Source organism: Eleutherodactylus coqui, chromosome 3 (genome assembly GCF_035609145.1).
Source record: "Eleutherodactylus coqui strain aEleCoq1 chromosome 3, aEleCoq1.hap1, whole genome shotgun sequence".
Classification (NCBI taxonomy): Eukaryota; Metazoa; Chordata; class Amphibia; order Anura; family Eleutherodactylidae; genus Eleutherodactylus; species Eleutherodactylus coqui.
The window spans coordinates 259,428,007-259,448,053 of NC_089839.1; positions in this window are offsets into that span (position 1 = coordinate 259,428,007).

Below are 20,047 nucleotides of genomic sequence, written 5' to 3' on the forward strand. Positions count from 1 at the left end.
GTGGCGACTGGGAACCGAGTAGCGCGGGGCCGCCGCCGCCATCATGTTTTTGAAAGCCTCCATTTCCACAAGCCTATACGGCAGCATCTCCAGGCTGATCAATTTGGCTATGTCCACGTTTAACGCTTGAGCGTGCGGTTGCGTGGCGGCGTACTTGCGCTCAAACAGTTTCGCTAGCGACGGCTGGACGCTGCGCTGAGAGACATTGCTGGATGGGGCCGAGGACAGCGGAGGTGAGTGTGAGTGCAGGCCGGGAGACGGTTGTGCCTGTGTCCTGAGAGGGGGGTTGGATCTCAGTGGCAGGTTGGGGCACAGTGGAAGAGTCAGTGGTGCAAACCGGAGGCAGTGAACGGCCTTCGTCCCACCTTGTGGGGTGCTTGGCCATCATATGCCTGCGCATGCTGGTGGTGGTGAGGCTGGTGGTGGTGGCTCCTCGGCTGATCTTGGCATGACAAACCTTGCACACCACAGTTCGTCGGTCGACTGCACTCTCAGTGAAAAACTGCCAGACCTTTGAGCACCTCGGCCTCTGCAGGGTGGCATGGCGCGAGGGGGCGCTTTGGGAAACAGTTGGTGGATTATTCGGTCCGGCCCTGCCTCTACCCCTGGCCACCGTACTGCCTCTTCCAACCTGCCCTGCTGCTGCACTTGCCTCCCCCTCTGAAGACCTGTCCTCAGTAGGCTTAGCAAACCAGGTGGGGTCAGTCACCTCATCGTCCAGCTGCTCTTCCTCCGAATCCTCTGTGCGCTCCTCCCTCGGACTTACTGTCCTTATTACTATCTCACTGATAGACAACTGTGTCTCATCGTCATCGACCTCCTCACCCACAGAAAGCTCTTGAGACAGTTGCCGGAAGTCCCAAGCCTCATCCCCCAGACCCCGGGAACTTTCCAAAGGTTGGGCATCGGTCACGATAAACTCCTCTGGTGGGAGAGGAACCATTGCTGCCCAATCTGGGCAGGGGCCTGAGAACAGTTCCTGGGAGTCTGCCTGCTCCTCAGAATGTGTCATTGTAATGGAGTGAGGAGGCTGGGAGGAAGGAGGAGCAGCAGCCAGAGGATTCAGAGTTGCAGCTGTGGACGGCGTAGAAGACTGGGTGGTCGATAGATTGCTGGATGCACTTTCTGCCATCCACGACAGGACCTGCTCACACTGCTCATTTTCTAATAAAGGTCTACCGCGTGGACCCATTAATTGTGAGATGAATCTGGGGACCCCTGAAACTTGCCTCTCTCCTAATCCCGCAGCAGTCGGCTGCGGTACACCTGGACCAGGAGCTCGGCCTGTGCCCACACCCTGACTTGGGCCTCCGCGTCCTCGCCCCCGTCCATGTCCTCTAGGCCTACCCCTACCCCTCAGCATGGTGTATTAGGAGATTAGCAGAAACAGAACGCTGTAATTAAATGTGCCGCTTATTGGCCTGTGGTTGGAGGCTGACTTCGCGTACGTAACGCACTGCAAAGGCAGGCAACAATTATGTGCAAGGCTGGGTATTAATTCAACAACTACTACCCCCAGCAGAGACGCAGTAAACTGACGGCAGTGACAGGCAGGCCTAATATTGTATTTTTTGGAAGTTTTTGGGAACAACCACACTGCCTGTGATATACACTGTATTTCGATTGCCCTGTTGGAGGCTGACTTCGCGTATGTAATGCACTGCAGAGGCAGGAAACAGTTATGCGCAAGGCTGGGTATTAATTCACCAACTACTACTCCCAGTAGAGACGCTGTAAACGGAAGGCACTGACAGGCAGGCCAAATCTTGTATATTTTTAAACTTTGTGGGAGCAACCACACTGCCTGTGATATGCACTGTATTTCGATTGCCCTGTTGGAGGCTGACTTCGCGTACGTAATGCACTGCAGAGGCAGGAAACAATTATGCGCAAGGCTGGGTATTAATTCAACAACCACTACCCCCAGCAGAGACGCAGTAAACTGAAGGCAGTGACAGGCAGGCCTAATATTGTATTTTTTGGAAGTTTTGGGGAAAAATCCCACTGCCTATATAGCCAGTATACCTCTTTCCCTGCCTCACCAGTACTGCCCCTATACTGAGTAAAATGACTGCAGACTGAGGACGCTATGGTCTGCACGCCAGATATACAAAAAAAAATAAATTGTGCAACACTGCTAAAAGCAGCCTCAACAGTACTGCACACGGTCAGATGTGGCCCTAAGAAGGACCGTTGGGGTTCTTGAAGACTAAAATAACACCTAACACTGTCTCTATAGCAGCAGCAGCATCAGCAGCACTTTCCCTGATCTCTGTCAGCATGCATCTGTGGCGAGCCGTGGGCGGGGCAGATTTAAATACTCAAGTGTCATCTGATCTCCCCAGCCCCTCACTGCAGAAGGGTGGTATAGGGCTGGAATGTCACAGGAGGAAGTTGTAATGCCTTCCATGTCTTTCTATTGGCCAGAAAAGCGCGCAAATTTCTCAGAGATGAAAGTGAAAGTAACTCGAACATCGCGTGGTGCTCGTCTCGAGTAACGAGCATCTCGAACACCCTAATACTCGAACGAGCATCAAGCTCGGACGAGTGTGCTCGCTCATCCCTACTAACTACCCAAACTACTATACATATTGTCAATATATTAACAACTAGTAATTATTAGGACATTATAGTAGCAGAGTTTTTGGTGGCACATCACACACACAGTAGCTTGATTAAAACACAAGACAAACACAGCTTGGCTCCTCCCACAGCAGTGACATCACCACAAATCCTTCAGCCCACAGGATCTCTGTGATAGGGCAGTGTGTTCTGTCAGGACTGCTGAGTTGAGTAGGACATTGTAGTACCAGTGTTTCTGGTGGTGCAATGCACCACACAGCTCTGCTACATGGTACATGCATTATGATCCCCACACATCACACACACAGCAGCTTGATTACCACACAGGACTAACACAGCTTGGCTCCTCCCACAGCAGTGAATCCCCACAGGAACTTTAGCCCACCGGATCTCTGTGGTGGCGGTAGGTTGGTGCCTTCTGTCAGGACTGCTGAGTTGTGTCTGTGATAATAGCGGTTTAGTTGTATTCTCATTTTGTTATTTTTGTCCTCCCCTTTTTAAGAGCCCTAACTGTGTTTGTTCTTCTGTCGGTGAGACTCTGTGTTTTATATATGTTGTAGGACCTTCAATTACGTCACCAGGGGTGGAGCATAGGAATCACACACACACACTTTGCATACTCACATACAAATGGTTGTTAGTAGTTTGATGATGTTCTAAATCACTTCTTTAGGTATGTCCCAATATACCTTTCAGCTCAATAGGCTTTGTCACCAGGCTCCATGTTTGATGGTATCTCTATCTCTTGAAATGCTATAAAACAAAGGTTTACCTGATGTCCGATAGTAAAACAGTCTTCCGGTGCCTGAAGGTTTAGATCTTATGGAATTTGTGCATCTCTGCAGTTCTTCATTTTCAATAGTAACGAGTGTGATCCGGTGATAAAATCATAAAAAATAATTTTGCGTATTCTTTACAAAGGTGATATTTTTCTCAATATCCTGATGACGTAATAGTGGTTGCCACTCTCTCTTGAGCTCTCTCTCTCCCCCCCCCCCCACTCCCTTCTGCAACCCCCTCTTCCCCCCGGCGCCGCCCGAATATATATTAACCCTTTCCAATCCACTGTCTGACATCTTCTTACATTCTGATTGAAGCTTGTACAGCTCCAATGTAAAAAAACGTCCGACAGGGTATCCTTACCGTCTATTGCCAGCCAGTCTGCTGTCGTAGCCTCTCTGGTGCACACACACTGGCTATAGCCAGCAGATGGCACCATTGTATAACAGCAAAAAGAGAAAGACTGTTAGGAAACCCTGAATCCAAAATTGGGTTGCAAAGGGTTAACTGAAGGAATAAAAAAAGCTAAGTTTAAATTGAACTGGTGCTGGCCTGTTTTTCTGCAAGACTTTGGAGTTTATATACAGCTTGTAGTTGACCAAGTTATCTGCGAATCCTCATCTTGTTGTCTGGATGCCGATGCACAGAGTGAAGGCACTTCTCTGGGTGATCCGACTCTATGGCTATTTAACTATGATGGTGGTATATAAATATTTTATCAATTGAATGCAGGACATATTGGAAGCGTTCCTACCCACTGCAGTCCACGAACCATTTTCTTTTTAGGATGCAGTTGTTTTTAAATATTTCTAAAATAAGAACTTACTACAACTCCTTGCAAATTAGAGGCGACGATTGTTACTCCCTCTTCACTACCAGATTGTTTCTATATACGACAAGCAGCAAATAATATAGGAAAAGTTAAATAACCTTTTTAAAGCATGCTATAAAACTTCAATAGAGGAAATGCTTCTTTATTATGATGCCAGAAATAAAACGTTAACAGTAAGAGTTTGCATGAGGACACAGACCACAAGCAAACACTGAATAGACATAGACATGGCGTCTCGTTTTTATTGTTATGGTTTCATAATAGTAGAGACCAAAGTCCAAATCGAGACAAATTCCTGCAGCTTTTATGGCAATGTCATCTTGTAATATAGTCTGTAATTACTCATTAGGCAAGTCAAGATCTAGGTGCCATATTAAGTCACCCTGCTTTGGATTTTCCTCTTATGAGCTTGAATACCCGCCCTGTCATATTACATTTCCACCATAGGGAAAATGTCTGATTGGTCATTGCTTACTGTGGATTGCCATGGCAGCTCTGATGAGGCAACCCCCTCAACACCCTATTCTGCCTCGAAGTATTTCACTTGGTACCATTCTTGATACCATTTGGCTAGATGTATAATACCATTTTAAAATGCTAATCCCACACATGATGGCTCTAGGGATACAAAGTGTTTGTGTAGAATAGTTGCACGAATATGAAGCAGAAGTATTGTGTTCTCCACAACAGGCAATATTTTTCCAGTTTTCAGTGGTCCAGTTTTGGTGCGTTTTGAACCATGGGATGTTTTTTAAAACAAATCTTGTCAGACTGCTGTTTCAGCCTTCCTCGTTGGCAACTCAATGTTGTCTTCAGCTGTTTTTTGCTGTATTGTAGTCTTTTGGGTTCACTGAACTTTGTCACACATCATAGGATTAAGCCTCACGCACAGGGGTGGATTTTTGCTGCGGAATCTACGGCGGGCATCTGCCACCAGGTTCTGCAGCAAATACTGCCCATAGCATGCTATGGCAAAGTGATTCTTCATGCTCACGAAGGGAAATCAATTGAGATTTCCACTCGCGGATGAAAAATCGCAGCATGCTCCATTTTCGTGTGAGCTTTGCAGGGACGGTTTCCATTGAAGTCAATGGAAGCCGGCCGACCCATGGCCATTCCACAAATAACACATAACAATGGCTCGGGAAAATCTGTACTGGCCGGACCGTCCTCAGTACAGAAAAAGAAGAAGAAATACAGGTATGCGGGGTGACCAGCTGCGGTCAGAGCCGAAATCCAGAAGTGCCATGTGCAGGCGGCCTTGGGCTGCTTTCACAGCTGGGTTAGAGCTCAGTTCAGGGTTTCCGTCTCTAGGCTCCGTTTTTGGAGGAGAGAAACTGAACAAAAAATATATTTTTTTTCTGCATTGGGGTTTCAAAACAACAGAAAGGCTTTCCTTTGCTTCCATATTATCAGCTTTTAGTTTTTTGACCAGGAAAAAAAAGACTGCAGGCTTCGCTAATTTCCCATCCCAAAAAATTGAAACCTAATGGAAGGTGAGAAAACTGAAGCCTTTCCATTGAAATCAATGGGGATAAAAACGGATCCATTTCTTGTTTTATTTTAGTTTCTCTCCTCCACAAATTGAGCAGAGGCAGAAACTCCAAACTGAGCCCTAATGCAGGTGTGAAAACAGCCTTACATTGTCATACTTGGCACATGTAGTCCTGATGTTTTGTCACTTTCATGTCTAATGTAAGACATACATAAATTAAAGCTAACAGAATTCCAATTTTTTCCCCGCACACAAGCCCTTTTTTGTTAATATGCAAATAGCTTGTCTTTTTGCTCTTTTTTTACTTAACATTATATTAGTACATTTTCACACCAGAAATAGTTTTAGAAAGATAACTTAGTAATTAATTTACAAGTAAATGATTTCACCTGCAGCAAAAATCACACAGAACAAACATGTCTACCAAAACGTCATCTTTATTAACATTAAAAAAATGTAATCAGTTTAAAAGCCATGTACAAACATGTGGCAGTCTCAACCCCAATTCTTTGTCAATATCTTAATATAACATGAACATAATGCTTAAAGCACATTGCAAGAGAGAACAGCATACAGACCACTGAGTACAATGTAACCGGCTTCCCACTACCCAACACACATTGAACCTTCAGAAGAAGCAGGATGCGAAATGCATATGGAGGTCCGGTAACATTGTACTCAGTGGTCTGCATGCTGTTTCCTCTTATGTGCTTTATTTAAAGGGGTTTTCCAGGCACAAAATGAACATTTTGAAAATGCTGAAATCTAGGAGGTACAGCTAAGTTGCGGCAAGAAGTCTTTTTTGCAATAATAAAGAATTATCTTATAAGTTGCGGCAACCTGTACCTTTTATCTGCAGGTCTAGACCCTCTTCTTCGTCCCGTGTAGTGGCCGCTCTGCCGCTATGTTTACATGCATCTCTTCTGCAGTAAACACAGCAATAGACTGTTACCTATAACTGCTGACATACATAGAGCTCCGCCCACAGATCACGGGTCCTGCAACTTACCAGCACCGACCTCCTCCTCACTTAGAGTTTCAGAGAGGGCGGCTGAAGCAGACAGAAAGGAGCTTCCAGCACTCTGAACTGCACATGTACCATACAGCACAGTGCTTCCGCTCCTGTCCTCCCATCATGCTTTGCTCACAGGAAGTTAGAGGCTATGGACAGTGGAGGAAGTAGCAAATATGGACAAGACGTCAGAGGAAGTGGAGATATTTTCCAAGTGGAGGGTCACGTGACATAAAAAATGAAGAAAGTAGCTAAACCAGGTACAGCGAGCCTAAAACAGAATGACTTATTGTGATGATGTACAATAAATTTTAAAATTACAGTTTGTGCCCGGAATATCCCTTTTAGTTTCAAATGGTTTTATTAATTTTTCTCAAATTATTACAATATAGTAACTATAGATCCGGAATATCCCTTTTAAGTATTCCGTTCATGTTATACTATGATGTTTGCACAATAAATTGGGGATGGGACTGCCACATGTTTGTACAGTAGTAACTGATACCTATGCTGTTCTATCTTTTAATCATGGCTTTTAAACTGATTAAATTTTTCTAATGTCAATAAAAATTTACATTTATTTTTCCTGTAGGTGGTTTGACAAAGAAAGTAAATTACCAATACAGTAACGGTAATAGGCTGAATGCTTTCAACAGTGAAATAATTTCTGCTCACTTGAGCCAAAATAGGGGAATTCAGCATTAAAAAGATGGTAATATAGTATATAAGGCTGAAAAAAAAAACTATATGTCCATCTAGTTCAGCAGTGAAATTGATTTTGGAAAGTAGGGTATTATTTCAAATATAGGGCATTAACCTTTAGTGACAGGCCTATTTTGCAGCAGTATGCAGTCCTAAGCTCTTGCTCATGACCTGAAGGTTGCAGGGTCAATCCCTGCATAGTTCAGGTAGCTAGCTCAAGGCTGTTCCATCCTTCCAAGGTCAGTAAAATGAGTACCCAGCTTGCTGGGGGGTAATAAATTACCTGAAAGCGCTGCAGAATAGATTGGCACTATATAAATAACAAGTCCCTTGCCACTTGTTTTTTGTGAGATGAGTTGTATCTTTTAATGGTTCCACTTTGGGGTACATATAACATATTGGTTAGCTTTTATTTTGTTTAACTTTTTGGGGGGGGGGTTGGGGGCGGGGGGGAGAATTATACCCCAATGTTAGCATAGTCAAAGACATGCATGTACCAGTGAGTTACCAAGTCTTTAAGTATATGAGGCTGGACTATTAAGGAGTACACTGAAGCTATTCTGTAGTCCTCAGGTTTATAGTATTTTAATTCAGGGAGTAACAACTTATACTTTTCAGATAATTTGCAGTTAACATTGCTGTCACTTACTATGTATGACCCAAGGCATTGTCAACAGTGATATATGGTCCTTCTTCTCTAATGCAAATATGTATCCTTCATAGAATGCCCTTAGTGGAGTTTTTACAATCTATATTGTAAATCACAATGATTAATGAAACAGTGGCAAAACTAAATAAATCGGGCTAAGATTTATGGCAATTCACAAGAAAAGTGCAAGTATGTAATAGACAAAAAGAAAATAATAACGGTAATCCAATAATCGGGAATTGTAGAGTAACATATATGTTGTATACAGCTGATCCTCGTTTTAACTATTAAAGTAAAGTTTTAAAAGTATTCTAAACCCCTGATGTGCTGAGAGGCAAAGCCCTCGCTGATGTCACCAGAAGGCTGATCTCTCACTGATTCCACAAAATGAATCTAATTGTATGTTTCACTTTTGTATCCCCAGTTGGGAGATTTCTTGAAGTGTGAGATAAAGACTTGAGGTCAGGGCGTGGAGCGCAAAACAAGGATATTGATTCAATTAAGACTAAATAATGTGTTTGCTATTAGGATGGATTTCACATCTTGGGCTCAGCCCCAAACTAAAAATATATCTGTAGTTGTAACATAGTTACTTATACGATAGCATGGCCACAAATGTACTATAAAAGGCTGGCTGGAATCTTCCTCATTTTCTCAAGTACTTCCATCATATTTCTTACAGTTCATTCAGCCTCTTTCATTTAGTGTTCCATGATGATTGTTTCAAAAAGGTGGAGATAACAGACTAAGCCAAGTGGGATGGGTGGACTACACCATGCCAGAGAGGTTATCAAAATTGGGGTTATTTAGTTTAAAGAAAACGGTGGCTGAGGGGCAACCCAATAGCTACTGTACGTATAAGTATATCAGGGTCCATACAGAGATCTCTTCCATTATCTACCACCCTCATCACCACCTTCACTGACATTGACATTTGCGCCATTTTCCAGTATGTCTCATGTCACCAGCTAGCATTTCATCTCCCAGCTATGGGAATGTTAAAAAAAAATTCCAGCCTGAATGCAAGCATTGCCCAATTGCTTTCAACGGAAATTCTGCCGTTCAGGCTAGTGGACACAAATGTCCTCTGCAGCATAATGCTGCATGCTAACCCACAGTGCCAGATGCCCTGCCACCATTTATTTGCCCAAATATCCATCCTTGTCCTGCATCACCCTGTGAGTGATCATGTGTCCCTGGCCGTGCAGAACACTGTCAGTGGCAGGGTGCACCTGACCAGAGACACATGGTCCAGTAAGCATGGCCAGGTTCATTACATATCGTTAACAGCACACTGGATCATTGTCCGGTAGGAGGGACATGAAACCAAAAGTGGTGGTCCACATTTCATAGTACCCCTGAGACTTGCGAGACATTTATCTGTCTGTCCCCTTCTCCTCTTCTTTCACCTCTTCGTACACTTTTACTTGCTGCAGTACTTGCAGAAGGACTGTTGCATAGCCCACATCAAAACATCAGGTCATTACTGGGTAGTCACCCTCCTTGCTCCCCTCTACAGGGCCAAAATGATAAATCACATTCCGGATGGGGATATAAAAACAAAAGAAAAAAACTTTTTCCAGCTGCGCTTCAATGCAGACCCTCAAAGGTATATAGGGAATGAGCTACTAAAAACACTTGTTAATAGTAAGCCAAGTTTTATTCCCAAAAGACATGTATCAAAATAAAAGTGGGTTCAAAAGATAAGCAACGCGTTTCTGCATCAACTGACACCTTTATCAAGCATATAGCACTTCTACCCAATAGCATATATATATATATATATATATATATACATATAAAGTATACCTTAATCATAGGTCCCGATATGGTGCATGTGGTTCACTTCCTGCACCACGCTGGACGCTAACCTCGTGTGTGTGTAAGGGGCGGAGTTTCCAACAGCCCCGTTCACGTCATCTGACAGATCCTGAAACGTTCATGCGTTCCATGTCGGGTGCCGAGCCGTGCCATGCGTCATCACCCTCCAATAGGGGGCGTGGCGTGGATGAGGTCATCACGCTCCTTCATAGAGCGCACAAGGTATATCGAAGCACTCGTCCTTAGTGGGCGTGTTTAACGCCTGAAGGCCACTGAGGACGATGACGCATGACACGGCTCGGTACCCGACATGGAACGCATGAACGTTTCAGGATCTGTCAGATTACGTGAGCGGGGCTGTTGGAAACTCTGCCCCTTACACACACGCGAGGTTAGCGTCCAGCGTGGTGCAGGGAGTGAACCAGATGCACCGTATCGGGACTTATGATTAAGGTATGCTTTATATGTATATATATATATGCTATTGGGTAGAAGTGCTATATGCTTGATAAAGGCGTCAGTTGACGCAGAAACGCGTTGCTTATCTTTTGAACCCACTTTTATTTTGATGTATGTCTTTTGGGAATAAAACTTGGCTTACTATTAACAAGTGTTTTTAGTAGCTCATTCCCTATATACCTTTGAGGGTCTGCATTGAAGCGCAGCTGGAAAAAAGTTTTTTTCTTTTGTTTTTATATTGCATCATCCCCATTTTTTGGAAGAATTTTGGGGCACCTTTTTTAGCTGCTGCTCTCCAAAAAGACATGGTTGTGTAGTTATCAGATGCACATATATATATGTTTTTTTTGGATATTACGGAAGGTCCCTCACTAAAGAAACTCCTTAAAGGCTAACTTGGATTCCAGGTGTAGGCGGGACACAAAAGCTTTTGTTGCTCCACCTAACAGCCGATAAGAAGTATTACCGGAATTATTTACTATTTTCATCCATGGGCATGGCGCTCTCCCTAACTTGTATTCCGGATGGGGAGAGGGACCTCAAAATGCAGCAGTATCAGGACAGACTGTTAAGCAGCTTGAGCAGAACATTTGCCCATGGCTGCAGGGATGCATTTGCAATGGATCGCAGCTCTGTCGCTCATAGTGGAGGAGCAGGAAGCCACATATGGCAGCAACAGCACCAGATAGGACTCAAAGTTACAGGCAGGACTTATTTACTTATCCATGATGGTGCAAAAGTATGTCAGCTCCTGCAGGGATATACTCAGTCATGGTTGACCGCTTTGACTTCTGGGTGTCTAAGCTGGACGAGTGGCCAGAGCTTGCACAACATGCTTTAGAGGAGCTTGTGTGCCCCACTGCCATTGTGCTATCAGATAGGGGGTTCAGCATAGCTGTGGATATGATAACTGACAGATGCATTGGCCTGTCTACAGATAATATGGATTGGTTGACGTTTATAGAGATGAACCAGGTGTGGTTTTCACCTGACCTCTACATCCCCATGGCAGATTCCACTGATTAGTTAGCATGCTGGCAATTTTTAATTACATATGACTGAGCATAGATTTATATCTAAGACAACACTGTGCTGTTATGGTAATAGTGATGCTGCTGCTGCACTCCTTCTCCTCCTTTTGCCATGTTTCCTCCTACAGATGCAGAGGGGAGGGGGGGGGGACACCCAAGATTAAGAGGAATGTGTCCCCCTACCCTCTGCATCTGTATGTTATAATTATGTGCCATCCAAACTAGTTTCATTCATTAGCCTGACGAAGGGGGCGAGATATCCCCGAAAGTTTGCTGTAACATCATGTATTTTTGTTAGCCATTAAAAGCTATCATATCTATAACATTACTTGGTTTCTCTTACTGAGAACAATCACACTTCACTCTACTGGCTAACACGGTACCAAACCTTTTTTCATATTGGTTTTAAAACAAACACTACACCTTCTGCCTTCTTTGATGTAATTTTTGATTTAGGAGATCCTACGTGGGTATTCTTTTGTTTTCAGTGACACCCCTGTACTACAAGTAACCCCTATAACACTGTACACTATTTTTACCACTTTCTAGGAGGAGCACATTGGGGGGCTTTGGCTCCATTGGGGACCTTATGAAGGACAAATTAGTGAACCCAATTTTTTACTCCCAGTGAATTTAATGAGTTGGAATCGTCCACCTCGATTCATGATGACTTTGATGAAATTGGCCTGATCTCAACTCATTATTCCACTAATCTCTCATCACTGGTAGAGATGCACTAGACAGACAGTTAATGTTAATAATACGATGTTCCTTGATTAGCTCTATTTGCACCCAATGTGAATCGTTGATTTTATAGACGTTTTATCACTGAAGTGCACATGCTGATTGGCTGGACTATCAGCCAATCATAATGCAAGTGCAGCAAATCAGCACTAAAAGTGATATTGTATTTTTTTTTAGTTTCAAGTTATGATTACCCTAGAAAGACCATTGTTAAAAATCTTGTAGTGTGGGTTTACTTGAAGCCAAGTTTGAATGCAGTCTTGGGCGAAATGACAAACTCAGCTGTACTGCACCTGAACCTGCCCTGAATCATTGCATTTCATTAAAATTAGCTACAAAAATGTTACTTGATTTTCTAATATTGTTATAGAAACTGACATCTACAAGAACATATTTATCACCAAGTCACATGAGAAAATAACAAAAACATATCTGGCTGTTATTATTTTTCCCATGAATCTGTTTCGCAGCTGTTGAATTCCTTACACCAAGTACCGGACTGCACACCAAGCAAAACACTGCAGCTAAATCTGGTGGCTGGAGATTAGCACAGGAACGCAATGTATTATAATAAATTCATCATGTCTATATCTGCTATAAATCTCATGTCATTTTGCAGTTTAGTGCTCACAACCTGGAGCATGGAAGCAAAACGGTAATTTACCTACCATAGAGGCAGGACACATCACTACTATGGCACCCAGCAGGATGGGGACAGAGCTAAAATGTGCTTCCACCAGAGCAGGGAATCAGAGCTTTGGTTATAATTAGAGATGAGTGAACGTACTCGTCCGAGCTTGATACTCGTTCGAGTATTAGCGTGCTCGAGATGCTCGTTACTAGAGGCGAGCACCACGCGATGTTCGAGTTACTTTCAGTTTCATCTCTGAGACGTTAGCGCGCTTTTCTGGCCAATAGAAAGACAGGGAAGGCATTACAACTTCCCCCTGCGACGTTCAAGCCCTATACCACCCCCCTGCAGTGAGTGGCTGGCGAGATCAGGTGTCACCTGAGTATATAAATTGGCCCCTCCCGCGGCTCGCCACAGATGCATTCTGACAGAGATCAGGGAAAGTGCTGCTGGTGCCAGAGCTGCTATAGGGAGAGCGTTAGGAGTTATTTTAGGCTTCAAGAACCCCAACGGTCCTTCTTAGGGCCACATCTGACCATGTGCAGTACTGTTGAGGCTGCTTTTTGCAGTGTTGCACATTTTTTATTTTTTTTGTATATCGGCCGTGCAGAGCATTGCGTCCTGCAGTAATTTTACATAGTCCAGGGCCAGTAGTGGTGGTGAGGCAGGGACAGTGAAAGACATATACAGTCTATATAGGCAGTGGGCTTTTCCAAAAAAATTTGGGAAAAAAAATCTATTTGGGCTGCCTGTGACCGTCCTGACTGTACTGGGTCTCTGCTGGGGGTAGTTGTCCTAATTCATACACAGCCAGCTAAGTGTTACAGCAGGCTTGCGCAAAATTCTTTCCTGCCTCTGCTGTGCGTTCCGTAAGCGAAGTCAGCCTCCAACCACAGGCCAATAAGCGGCGCATTTAATTACAGCGTTCTGTTTCTGCACTACTGGTAATACAGCATGCTAAGGGGTAGGGGTAGGCCTAGAGGACGTGGACGCGGGCAAGGACGCAGAGGCCCAAGTCAGGGTGTGGGCACTGGCCGAGCTCCTGATCCAGGTGTATCGCAGCCGACTGCTGCGGGATTAGGAGAGAGGCACGTTTCTGGCGTCCCCACATTCATCTCACAATTAATGGGTCCACGCGGTAGACCTTTATTAGAAAATGAGCAGTGTGAGCAGGTCCTGTCGTGGATAGCAGAAAGTGCATCCAGCAATCTATCGACCACCCAGAATTCTGCGCCGTCCACTGCTGCAACTCTGAATCCTCTGGCTGCTGCTCCTCCTTCCTCCCAGCCTCTTCACTCCATTACAATGACACATTCTGAGGAGCAGGCAGACTCCCAGGAACTGTTCTCGGGCCCCTGCCCAGAATGGGCAGCAATGGTTCCGAATCCTCTCCCACTGGAGGAGTTTGTCGTGACCGATGCCCAACCTTTGGAAAGTTCCCGGGGTCCGGGGGATGAGGCTGCGGACTTCCGGCAACTGTCTCAAGAGCTTTCAGTGGGTGAGGAGGACGATGACGATGAGACACAGTTGTCTATCACTCAGGTAGTAGTAATTGGAGTAAGTCCGAGGGAGAAGCGCACAGAGGATTCGGAGGAAGAGCAGCAGGACGATGAGGTGACTGACCCCACCTGGTTTGCTACGCCTACTGAGGACAGGTCTTCAGAGGGGGAGGCAAGTGCAGCAGCAGGGCAGGTTGGAAGAGGCAGTGCGGTGGCCAGGGGTAGAGGCAGGGCCAGACCGAAGAATCCACCAACTGTTTCCCAAAGCGCCCCCTCGCGCCATGCCACCCTGCAGAGGCCGAGGTGCTCTAAGGTCTGGCAGTTTTTCACTGAGAGTGCAGACGACCGACGAACAGTGGTGTGCAACCTTTGTCGCGCCAAGATCAGCCGGGGAGCCACCACCAGCCTCACCACCACCAGCATGCGCAGACATATGATGGCCAAGCACCCCACAAGGTAGGACGAAGGCCGTTCACCGCCTACGGTTTGCACCGCTGCCTCTCCCCCTGTGCCCCAACCTGCCACTGAGATCCAACCCCCCTCTCAGGACACAGGCACTACCGTCTCCTGGCCTGCACCCACACCCTCACCTCCGCTGTCCTCGGCCCCATCCACCAATGTCTCTCAGCGCACTGTCCAGCCGTCGCTAGCGCAAGTGTTGGAGTGCAAGCGCAAGTACGCCGCCACGCACCCGCACGCTCAAGCGTTAAACGTGCACATAGCCAAATTTATCAGCCTGGAGATGCTGCCGTATAGGGTTGTGGAAACGGAGGCTTTCAAAGGTATGATGGCGGCGGCGGCCCCGCGCTACTCAGTTCCCAGTCGCCACTACTTTTCCCGATGTGCCGTCCCAGCCCTGCACGACCACGTCTCCCGCAACGGACACGAGGACAAGCACAGGTGGGCAGGGCCACTATATCTCCCTGACGGCACATTGGGTGAATTTAGTGGAGGCTGGGACAGAGTCAGAGCCTGGGACCGCTCACGTCCTACCCACCCCCAGAATTGCAGGCCCCAGCTCGGTGGTGGTATCTGCGGCGGTGTATGCTTCCTCCACTAAACCACCCTCCTCCTCCTCCTCCGCAACCTCTGTCTCGCAATCAAGATGTGTCAGCAGCAGCACGTCGCCAGCAGTCGGTGTCGCGCGGCACGGCAGCACAGCGGTGGGCAAGCGTCAGCAGGCCGTGCTGAAACTACTCAGCTTAGGAGAGAAGAGGCACACGGCCCACGAACTGCTGCAGGGTCTGACAGAGCAGACCGACCGCTGGCTTGCGCCGCTGAGCCTCCAACCGGGCATGGTCGTGTGTGACAACGGCCGTAACCTGGTGGCGGCTCTGCAGCTCGGCAGCCTCACACACGTGCCATGCCTGGCCCACGTCTTTAATTTGGTGGTTCAGCACTTTCTGAAAAGCTACCCACGCTTGTCAGACCTGTTCAGAAAGGTGCGCCAGCTCTGCGCACATTTCCGCAAGTCCCACACGGACGCTGCCACCCTGCGCACCCTGCAACATCGGTTTCATCTGCCAGTGCACCAGCTGCTGTGCGACGTGCCCACATGGTGGAACTCTACGCTCCACATGTTGGCCAGGCTCTGTGAGCAGCGTAGAGCTATAGTGGAATACCAAGTCCAACATGGGCGGCGCAGTGGGAGTCAGCCTCCTCAATTCTTTACAGAAGAGTGGACCTGGTTGGCAGACATCTGCCAGGTCCTTGGAAACTTTGAGGAGTTTACCCAGATGGTGAGCGGCGATGCTGCAATCATTAGCGTCACCATTCCTCTGCTATGCCTCTTGAGAAGTTCCCTGCAAAGCATAAAGGCAGACGCTTTGCGCTCGGAAACAGAGGTGGGGGAAGACAGTATGTCGCTGGATAGTCAGAGCACCCTCCTGTCTATATCTCAGCGCGTTGAGGAGGAGGAGGAGGAGCATGAGGAGCATGAGGAGGAGGGGGAAGAGACAGCTTGGCCCACTGCTGAGGGTACACAGATAAGCGTACCCGCCTGTCAACCGACAGTGCCGACAGGCTAACACTCATCAAGATGAACAAAGCCTGGATTTCCCCAGACTTCTCTTCTCCACCAGCGGACAGCAGCGATACCTAAACAATAGGCTGCACCCGCGGATGGAAGCATTGTTCTCTATCACCATCAAAAACGTGGACCTTTTAGCTTCATCAATCTGTGTATAATATTCATCCGCCTCCTCCTGCTCCTCCTCCTGAAACCTGACGTAATCACGCCAAACGGGCAATTTTTCTTAGGTCCACAAGGCTCAGTCATATAATTTTTTATACGTTTCAATGCTCATTAAAGCGTTGAAACTTGCAGCTAAACCAATTTTTATTTTAACTGGGCTGCCTCCAGGCCTAGTTACAAATTAAGCCACATTAACCAAAGCAATTAATGGGTTTTACCTGCCCTCTTGGTACATTAGTACTGTTGGTACACCAATTTTTTGGGGCCCTCGCCTACAGTGTAATCCAATTAATTTTTTGCCCACCTGCATTAAAGCTGACGTTACATCAGCTGTGCTGGGCACTGCAATGGGATATATTTATGTACCGCCGGTGGCTTCCTGGCACCCACCCATGCTGTCGGTCCACACGGAGTTGTAACTGCATGTGTCCACTTCTAAAGAACCCCAGTCTGACTGGGGCATGCAGTGTGGGCCGAAGCCCACCTGCATTAAACATGACATTATCTCAGCTGTGATGGGCAATGCAATGGGATATATTTATGTACCGCCGGTGGCTTCCTGGCACCCACCCATGCTGTCGGTCCACACGGACTTCACAATAGGGAGTTGTACCTGCCTGTGTCCACTTCTAAAGAACCCCAGTCTGACTGGGGCATGCAGTGTGGGCCAAAGCCCACCTGCATTAAACATGACATTACCTCAGCTGTGATGGGCAATGCAATGGGATATATTTATGTACCGCCGGTGGCTTCCTGGCACCCACCCATGCTGTCGGTCCACAGGGACTTCACAATAGGGAGTTGTACCTGCCTGTGTCTATGAATTAAAAACCCCGGTCAGGTTGGGGCATGCAGTGTGGGCCGAAGCCCACCTGCATTTAATCTGACGTTAGCTCTGCTGTCCAGGGCACTGCAATGGGATACATTTATGTACAGCCGATGGGTTCCAGGGAGCCACCCATGCTGTGGGTGCACACGGAATTCCCATTGCGGAGTTGTACCTGCCTGTGACTATTTATAAAAAAACGCGGTCTGACTGGGGCATGCAGACACCTTGACAGAATGAATAGTGTGTGGCACATAGGTTCCCCATTGCTATGCCCACGTGTGCAGCTCCTGATGGTGGTGGCACAGGATTACATTTCTCATTGCTTCTGTACAGCATTGTGGGCTATCGCCCCGCCCCTTTTAAAGAGGGTCGCTGCCTAGCCGTGCCAACCCTCTGCAGTGTGTGCCTGCGGTTCCTCCTCATGGCAGACGCACTTATAAATAGACATGAGGGTGGTGTGGCATGAGGGCAGCTGAAGGCTGCGCAGGGACACTTTGGTGTGCGCTGTGGACACTGGGTCGTGCGGGGGGGGGGGCGTGTTGGGCAGCATGTAACCCAGGAGAAGTGGCAGCGGAGTGTCATGCAGGCAGTGATTGTGCTTTGTTGGAGGTAGTGTGGTGCTTAGCTAAGGTATGCATTGCTAATGAGGGCTTTTCAGAAGTAAAAATTGTTGGGGGGGGCACTCTTTCTGCTATTGTGGCTTAATAGTGGGACCTGGGAACTTGAGATGCAGCCCAACATGTAGCCCCTCGCCTGCCCTATCCGTTGCTGTGTCGTTCCCATCACTTTCTTGAATTGCCCAGATTTTCACAAATGGAAACCTTAGCGAGCATCGGCGATATACAAAAATGCTCGGGTCGCCCATTGACTTCAATGGGGTTCATTACTCGAAACGAACCCTCGAGCATCGCGAAAATTTCGTCCCGAGTAACGAGCACCCGAGCATTTTGGTGCTCGCTCATCTCTAGTTATAATTATTTTAGCCTGAGGCTTTATTCCCACAAGCACATATACGGCGCGTTTTCACGCCCGGGCGCATATACAGTACCCATGTGAAGCATTAGTTTCCAATGCAGCCGTTCACACGGGCGCATATACAGCGCATAAATACGACGGCAGCGTGAAAATAGGACATATACGCAGCTGGTGTATATACACTTAGCCAAAACATAGTTCTGGAACTATGTTTGGGCCAATATAAGTCGGCGGGTCCTATAGACTCCTATGGGAGCAGGGAAAGAGAAGGGAGGGGGAGGCATTTTTGAAAGCGTCCAACGCTGCAAAAAGCTAACAGGTGTCTCTATATTGGCACTGGAAGGCACCCTAAGGATTTTGGCAGAGCGAGGGTTTTTTGGGGTGTGGTGTATTTTTTCGCTAAAAGTGACGCTTGCGGGCTTATGAATGGACGGGAAAACACTGGCCGTGATCGCGGAAAAAAGCCAATTCAGGCGCTTATACACAGTAGGTGTGAAAATGTAAAAATGCCGTCACCGTATATGCGCTCGTGAGAAAGAGCCCTTCGGTCGAGTTCACATCAGTGTTTATTTATTCATTAGTACATAATATGTAAGGTCGAAAAAAAGACATATGTCCATCCAGTTCAGCCTATTAACTCCCCAATGTTGATCCAGAGGAAGGCAAAAAAAAACAATGAAGTAGAAGCCAATTTACCCCATTTAGGGGAAAAAATTCCTTCCTGACTCTAATCTTGCAATTGGAATAATTCCTAAATCAACAACCCTTCTAAGTAATTAGGGACTACATCATGTAATATTGTAAGAAGCCTGATACCTCAGTGGTTAGTATTGTTTTCTAGCAGCACTAGAGTTCCAGGTCCAAACATGAGTTTTTCAAAGTCCATGTAGATGTTGCCCTTCGTCAGATTCAAACCTAGGACCCCCAACACTGCTAACCTCTGAGCCACATTTATTGCAGGGCAGATTAACAGATTGCATTTTTTTTCTTAAAAAAAGAATATCTAACTGAAGCTGAAGGGTCTGCCAAAAAATGGATAGTTGCCTTCAGTTTACATCATTAAGGGTACTTTTACACAGGACAACTATTTCTCCTATGCTTTCATATAGGAGCGACAGTCACTCGGTGAATGCAGGTGGAGCACACACGAGATCTCTACCGGCCGACAACTTCCATTCACTGTGAACAGACAGCCATTCAAAGATGAGCGATAACTTGTTTACGTTAGAGAAGTTGCTCACTAGTCGTTTCATTTTATTGAGCAACTAGCAACTAATGAGCAATTTCCCCCTGTCAGATCCCGCATTTACATGAGACAACTATCACTTAAAATCCCCATTTTCAGTAACTTTTCAGAAGATAGTTGGCCCGTGTAAAAGCCAACATCCGCTTTAATTTGTTTTTAACTAATCCATTTTTTTTGTTTAATTGAAATGTAGCTGTACTTTACAACGGCAATTAAATGGATTTGTTAAGCAGAACACAAATGAAATATCTTCCTTTTGTGTTCATCCCCCATAGAGTACAATAAAAGAAAAAGGTCAATTCCATCCAATTTTTGGATGGAAAAAAAAGAATCTTGCAGGTCAGTTTTTTTTCTCGTCAAAAAAAAAAAAAGACAGCAGACGGAATTGAAGCAAACTGAAACAAAATAAGTCCCAGTGAAATCAATGGGGATCTTACTGGATACATTTTTTCCTTTTTTTTGCTCTTAGGACACAAGAGGAAACCGGAAAGCAAAAAGTTGATGTAATCCTAGAGTCTACTCTAGTCTTTTTCACTACACTACATCTCGCCTGCATAATGTGATG